This window comes from Nycticebus coucang, chromosome 10 (genome assembly GCF_027406575.1).
Source record: "Nycticebus coucang isolate mNycCou1 chromosome 10, mNycCou1.pri, whole genome shotgun sequence".
Taxonomy (NCBI): domain Eukaryota; kingdom Metazoa; phylum Chordata; class Mammalia; order Primates; family Lorisidae; genus Nycticebus; species Nycticebus coucang.
In genome coordinates, this window is record NC_069789.1 from 33,547,274 (window position 1) to 33,555,533 (window position 8,260).

Here is an 8,260-nt window from a genome sequence, read left to right on the forward strand (position 1 = left end):
ATGGTGTACATATACCACAATTTATTAATCCATTCGTGGATCAATGGGCACTTGGGCTTTTTCCATGACTTAGCAATTATAAATTGAGCTGCAATAAACATTCTGGTACAAATATCTTTGTTATAATGTGATTTTTGGTCTTCTGGGTATACCTAGTAGAGGAATTATAGAATTGAATGGCATGTCTATTTTTAGATCTCTAAGTGTTCTCCAAACATTTTTCCAAAAGGAATGTATTAATTTTCATTCCCACCAGCAGTGTAGAAGTGTTCCCTTTTCTCCACATCCACACCAACATCTCTGGTCTCGGGATTTTGTGATATGGGCTAATCTTACAGGAGTTAGATGATATCTCAAAGTAGTTTTGATTTGCATTTCTCTGATGTTTAAGGATGATGAGCATTTTTTCACATGTCTGTAGGCCGTGCACCTGTCTTCTACAGAGAAGTTTCTCTTCAAGTCCCTTGCCCAGCCTGAGATGGGATCACATTTTTTTTTCTTGCTTATACATTTGAGTTCTCTGTGGATTCTGGTTATTAAACCTTTGTTGGAGACATATCCTACAAATATCTTCTCCCATTCTGGGGGCTGTCTGCTTGCTTTACTTACTGTATTCTTGGCTGTGCAGAAGCTTTTTAGTTTGATCAGGTCCCAGTAGTGTATTTTGAAGCTGCTTCAATTGCAAGGGTTGGGGGGTCCTCCCATAAAATATTCACCCAGACTGATTTCTCCAAGAGTTTTCCCTGCACTCTCTTCTAGTATTTTTATAGTTTCATGTCTTAAGTTTAATCTTTAATCCAGTGAGAGTCTATCTTAGTTAATGGTGAAAGGTGTGGGTCCAGTTTCAGCTTTTACAGGTTGCCAGCCAGTTCACCCAGCACCATTTGTTAAATAGGGAATCTTTTTCCCACTGAATGTTTTTAATTGGCTTGTCAAAGATCAAATAACGATAAGTAGCTGGGTTCATCTCTTGGTTCTCTATTCTGTTCCATACGTCTACCTCTATGTTTTTGTGTCAGAAAGTGGGGGATGTCTTATTCAGGTTGAGTCATGCTGGGATTCTGAAACTGTTTGCTATCTGAATTTCAGAATCTCTTGGCATGTCTGGAAAATTCTCTTTCATAATTTCATGGAGAAAAGCCTCTGTGCCTTGTGAAGCCACTTCATTGCTTTCAGGGATTCCAATGACATGGATATTAGCCTTCTTCAAATTATCCCAGAGCTCTCTGAGAGAATGATCTGCTTTTGCTCTCCATTTCTCTTCATCTTTGAGAGTTTGGGAGCGTTCAAAAGCTTTGTCTTCAGTGTCAGAAATCGTTTCTTCTGCTTGCTCCACTCTGTTACTGAGGGATTCTACTTCATTTTTCAGATCTTTGAGGGCTGCAAATTCTTGCATCAATGTGTCAAAATTTTGGTAGTTTTGTCTGTAAATTCGTTGAATTCTTGAGACAACTTTTGAATTGCTCCTCAAATTTCTAATTCCAACTTTTCCTCCATTCTATTAATCTTGTTTGCAAACCAAATTCTGAATTTGATTTCTGACATCTCACCCATCTGTTTATTAATGGGATCTTCAGTTACATATGCCATATCTTTCCTTGGGTGGTTGATCAACTCTGGTTATTCATGTTATCAGAGATTTTCCACTGATTCCACCCCATGATTATTTTACACCATTTGACTAGATGAGTGGATAAAGAAAAGTTGGCTTCGGAGCTCCAAGAGTAGTGATTAGCAAGCCCTTTGCCCCAAAGCTGGGACTGGTGTTTATACCTTTCCCCCTGAAGCTTTTCTGAGGACCCATACAGTGCTATGGCCTGAGAAACTGGGGACCTGCTTGGTGTGGTGGGGCTAAGTGGCTCTGTCTTGTTTTCAGCTGGTCTCTGTCCAACCCTAGTGAAGCAGTTACTCTGGGTTCTTAGATATGGAGCAATACCAGCAATTAAGTCACCCTGCCCCCAACAGGCAACAATTGGAAAAGGAAAATCAAACCTTCCTACAACCACACTCCCTGGGCACCACTTGGATAGTCCTCGGGCGATTGGCTCAGTTCAAAAGGTCCAAATCAATTGTCTCAGTCAGCACCTGTTGCAGGTGGGAGAGTTTAAGAGGTCTCTGGGAACTGGATCACAGGGGTCTGGTGACTACTCTGATATGGCTTGCTCCAGTGCTGCATGGAGTCAGGAGGATCCACCCAGTAAATAGATCAGTCTAGGAAGGTTGATGCCTCCTTCTCCACCTTGCACTTCTGTTACACCCAGTCACTGATAACCCCACAGGACTGTGACCCAGTTGCCTTCAATGAGCAGATATTCTAGGTGTTTACACCTGCCTGAATCACAAGGAGATCTATGTCTCCTCAGCCAGGCTGCTGCTCTCTGCCACTATCCAGCAGAGAGAGGTGAGGTCTGAAAACTTTGAGTGCTTGATGGTGGCTGGGGCTATTCACTGAGTTCCAGCCCTGCCCCTGATTGATGTTACTGACAGAACAGAACAACTTTGTGGAATTTGTTTCTGTCTGGGCTAAATTCCCCTGGAGAAGAGAAGCTGTTTTGAGTTCACAGAACCTGTGCCTCAGGCCTTGTTTTTGCTGGTGCCTGGTAGTTTGTATTCACAGCACAGTTAGCTGTCAGTTCTAGCCTCCTGCCCTCCTTTGTCTAGGCTAATGATCCCCTGATGGCTGGGTGCGTCTTAGGCTCAGTAAAGCAGTGGTCCTCTGGGTTAGCTCTGCCCTGGGAGTCTGCTGGCACTGCGCATGCATTTTCTAGTCCCCATGCTCCACCCAGGCTGGTACCACCTCAGGCAAATCCTTCACTCACAGGGCCTGTGTTTCCGTCCCAGATCTGTTCCACCAGTGGTTGCCACTTGAGAAGATGCCTGGCCTCCTCTGGTAGCCTAAACAGACAGGGGGTGTGACTCCAGAATATCCTGGGGTGAGCCCTATTGTTGCCAAAAATGGCTGCTGCTCTGCGCCCCGGGGCACTGCCATTCCTTGTGTGGTTCCCTCTCAGCCAACTGTCCTCTCCTCACTCCTGTGCCACAGAGTCAGCACTGACCAGTAGCGGTCCAGGCCCTGTTCACACCTCTCAAGAAAACACCCAAGAAGCTGGACTCCTGGGGGACCCTCCAGACCTCAGAGGGAGAGTGGAGGGGAGTGCTGGGAGCTCAGAATTGCAGGTAGAGAATATGTACAGTTTTACACAGTTTTATGCCTGGCAGGAGAGCACCATGGCACCCTAGTAGCGGAAGTAGGTCCAGTTTTTAGAGGGTCTCTCCCATGGAGTATCGTGGGAGGACTTTTGAACTCTGCTCATTTGTTTATGGGGTACTCCAAGCTGTTCTCATGGGGGAGGGGACTCCTGTCCGCTTGGTGATGGATTTTGTACCTTTTGTTTGTATCTTTGGTGTCACAGCTCGCCTCAGCAGTGTTGATGTGCATTCTTCAACCTTCTCTCTTGGCGCAGCTCTAACCTGCCAAGGTACTTGCTAAATTTCTGTCCTTTAACTCTCCTTCTGTATGAGAGTCTTTGTGGAAAGCTGGCTTCAGTCAGCCATCTTGTCTCCACTCCTTGTTGTCCTTTTTTTAGCAGAATCAGTGACTCAGACCGTACCCCTTCTTCTTCCTTCAAAAGTTGATGTGATGGCTTGAGATAGACCAATGGTCTTGTAACCATAAGGTAACAGATGTAGGGACTGAAAGCCAAAAAACTAAGAATGATATAAGACATCTGGGCTTTTGATTGGCATATAAAGCTATTAAAGTAGCACCAATGATTGCCTACCTCTGGACCTCTGCTTGTTTGAGTGCTATTAGCATATTCAGGCAATTATGTGTAGCTGAAAGCATTCCTTTGACCTCACTCAGAGGCCAGAAGAGCATTCTTAAAGAATTCAATTTCATGGCTCACATTTGTAATCCTAGCACTCTGGGAGGTCAAGAGTTGTTTTAGCTCAGGAGTTCAAGACCAGCCTGAGCAAGAGTAAGTCCCTATTTCTTCCAAAAATAGAAGAAGAAAAAAAAAAAACCTAGCCAGTCATGGTGGTGCACACCTATAGTCCCAGTTACTCAGGAGGCTGAGGCAAGAGAGTCGCTCTTGCCTAAGAGTTTGAGGTTTCTGTGAGCTGATATCACAGCACTCTACCCAGGGTTACAAAGTGAGATTCTGTCTCAAAATAAATAAATAAATAATAAAAAAAGAATTCAATTCTGATAAGTACAGTATATTTCCTGTTGAATTTCAACCTCTTTGTAATGACTTTTGCTTTTGTGTTTGCTTCAGCTGCTTTGTTTTTTAGGGAAGTCATGAAAATACAGAGTGTAACATTTTCCCTGTTAAGTCCAAACCTTGTCTGCTATGCCCAGATGGGTTAGTGATCATTCTAGCGTATGACTGAATCACAAGGCTAATGTCATGTCTGGCTTTGCTTTCACTTCATTGTTCAATATGCTCCATCCGTAATTAACCCTAGGGTGAGTCTGGGTCAATTTTTGCTTCCATTTTCAGTAAGCTAGGAAAATGATTATCTTCTCTCTATCCATTCCCAAATGGTTTTGTGGGTTTTTTAAATTTGTATATGATTTTTTTCATTAAATCATCACTGTGTACATTAATGCAGTCTTGGGGTACAATGTGCTGGTTTTATATAAAATTTGAAATATTTTCATCAAACTAGTTAATATAGCCTTCATGGCATTTTCTTAGTTATTGTGTTAAGACATTTATATTCTACATTTAGTAAGTTTTACATGTACCCTTGTAAGATGCACCATAGGTGTGGTCCCACCAATTACCCTCCCTCCACCCATCCTCCTGGTTCTATGATTCTTAAGTATGCAGGGTATTATGTCCTCTAAGAAAACCATACATGACCCCAGTGATATATGAATTGTTGGTGCACAGTGCTTTTAATAATAGTAGTGATCCTGAAAAATTGGGTAAAAAGAAAAACATTTCTAATGTACCTTCCAGGAGCTCTCTATTTATGGTAGTTCATGGTCAACCTGACAATTAAGAATAGTTTTATGAAACAAGTAATAGAAGGAAGATTTATCTATTCCAGGGATTGATAAATTGTAGTCCGTGGGCCACTATCTGTTGGTGTAAATAAAGTTTTACTGCAAAAAAGCTGTGCTTATTTGTTTACAAGTAGTGTATGGATGCTTTCATGCTACAACAGTTGAGTTGAGTAGTAGTAACAGAGAATGTGTGAACTATAAAGCTTAAAATATTTATTACCCATCCCTTTACAGAAAAAGCTTGCTGGTCCCTATTCTGTTAATTCAGATTGTCAGTGACAAAGCCTCTAGATATGTACTTGGTTTTTGGCCATTCATTCAAATGTACCTTTAAAAACATCCACTGTATTTATAGCTTATATGATGTATAATTTTATTATTCCATTTCTACATGAAGAGATGATTATCCAGGGACTTCTGAACATCAACACCAAAATAATTAGTAACAATTAATAATGAATATTATAGGTAGGAATAGTCCATCAACCTATGCTGACAAGGATTAGAATTACACATTACAAACTTTGTCACCAACTGAAAATCAGTTTAAAAGAATATTGTTGGAAAAATTTAGATCTGCAAATTTGAGCTTGGGATTTTGAACTTGATCATAGGGAAAGATAAAAAAGAAAAGGAAATTTGGGATCTGGCCATAAAAGAAAATTCTCAGTGGCAGAGGCTAGCATCAGGAAAATTTGTTGAAAAAAACCATAATGGATTAATCAGATATTTATTATAAATGGAAAAGAATTTATCCTGATAAAACTTACTTTTGAGAAATAAAAATGGAAAATGTTTCATTAATTAACTTTTATAAAAATAAAAATGATTTAAATAGACTACATAAAATTAAGAGATTAAAATGGCTTAATGGATTTTATTACAGAAAACACTTCCCCCTCACTATTTTTTTAATAAGTCATTGGTACATAGATCATTAATACATTTATGCCATCATGGGATTCAATGTATTAATTATTTGTACAAATTGGAGTGCTTACATCCTACTATTCAACATAGCCTTCACCTCATTTACCCAATTACAGCATTAAGACATTTATGTTAATGTCTCCATATTGTGGAGCATATTGCAAGTACAAGTTGGATCTATCAGGTGAAGCAACTACATAATGTGGTCCCCCTACTTACTCTCCCTCTATCGACCCACCCCATCCTTTCCCCTCTCCCTCCCCTTCCTTTCTTCATCCTAGGCTACAGTTGTGTTTCATTTTTCATATGCAAGTGTGAGTGATTATAAATTGGTTTCACAGTAGTATTGAGTACATTGGATATTTTTTTTTCCATTCCTGAGATACTTTACTAAGAAAAGTATTTTCCAGCTCCATCCATGTAAACATAAAAGAGGTAAAGTCTCCATTTTTTAATGCTGTGTAGTATTCCATGGTATACATATACCACAATTTGTTAATCCATTGATGGGTCAATGGGCACTTGGGCTTCTTCCATGACTTGGCAATTATGAATTGAGCTGCAATGAACAATCTTGTGCAAATATTTTTATTGCCAAATGATTTTTGGTCCTTTGGATATACACATGGAAGAGGAATTACAGGATCAAATGGAAGGTCTACATTTAGAAGAAAATACGTTTTCAATGAGAATTCATTATTAGTCACATAAATCTGAGTAAAATATTCTTTTTTTTTTTTCTTTAATGATATCTGCTCCTTTGGGGTTTAAGTACAATAGCAGAGCATTTACCACTGTTTAGTAATGCATTAACTTTCTTAACTAATTTATAAGATGCAAGAATAAAGAAGGAGACCCCCCAAATTTCAGCAATATGAATATATATACATCTTTAACCCAACATAGTGTAGTATTTGAATTAATGAACTGAATCTGATGGAATGAAGCGCAGCAATGTCAGATGACTGGCTAAGGACTTCACTTTTAAAGCCATCTTTATCAAATTTGGGATCAATGGCTAGTGCTATTGGATCTGTTGTTCACACCTGAGTCCTAATGTTGTTAAGCACATTGAGATCAGGAAACTTTACTGCAACTTCTTCAATATTTCTTGGAGTGGTTACTGTCCTTGGCAGAGAGGGAGAACCCGTGGTTCCAAGAAAATACCCTTTGGAGATTCTAGTTTAGGACATAGAGGTCTTTTCTAGCCACAGCTGATGTTGCATACAGTGTAGATATGTAAGGATTGAGAACATTGCTGTGCCTGTGACATTGATGAAGGGACAGAGAGTGTTGTTAAGGCAGGCAGAAAGGAGGCCTATACAAGATTGCATGCCCACTATAACATCATTCCATTGTTGATAAGTCCAGTGACATCTTTGTGTCTTGTTACTGCTTCACTCTATCTGTTTTGCTTCTGCAGTAATTTGAATTCATTCAAGATTGGTGATATAAGCTATACGGGTAACTTTGTGTGTTGCTTGCTGAAGAGCAGAGGTTCTTTGAACAGAATAACATTCAGGGGTTAATGTGGTGTCACACAATTTGGCATTAAAAGTAACTGGACCAGGAGTTAGACTTCTCTTTGGCTGGAGGAGCAGAAGGAACAACATGGTCAAGGCTTGAGTAAACGTTTTTAGGAGGTTCCATAGCATCTTGTAAGTTGACACAACCTTGGGGGCCCTGGTGGAGACATAAGCAGAGAGTGTTAGTGCACTGAGCTTCCCTTTTACAGATTTCACTCCCCCATCTAAGGGCTCTGAAAGTTGTAAACACAGTGTTGCAGTACTGATTACAGTGTCAATCTTCTCCACAATCTCCTTCTTGGCTGGGTTGAGTTTTTCTACTAACTTCCTTTATATGTTCTCTGCAGATCCTCTGGAGGCCAGGGCTTCCTGTCTTGCAGTGTTTCTGCACTGCCGCGGACCACCCAGTCAGTGGGCTTCAGTCTGAGGGAGAGCAGGGAGAAGGAGCGAGGAAGGTTGAGAGGTCGGCGCAGGAATGACAGTCTGACTCACTACGGGTTGGAGTATGCAGCTGTAATTTTACTGTGAAAGCATGCAAGTATTTATACACTTTTTCTTACAGGCAGGGGGCGTCATACACAAGAGTTATTTTGAGTTAGTGGGAGAGTTACAATCATTTACTTAGATGTACAGATCTTTCCTTTATGTTTGCAGTTTTTCATGCTTAGGTAAGTTCTGATTATTCGAGACATTTTCAACAACAATTCAATTGCTCTGCCTTTTGTTGATAACAGTCAAAAGCATGTCCAGACTAAACAGTATAAAGTTTAACTCATTATAAAAGAGC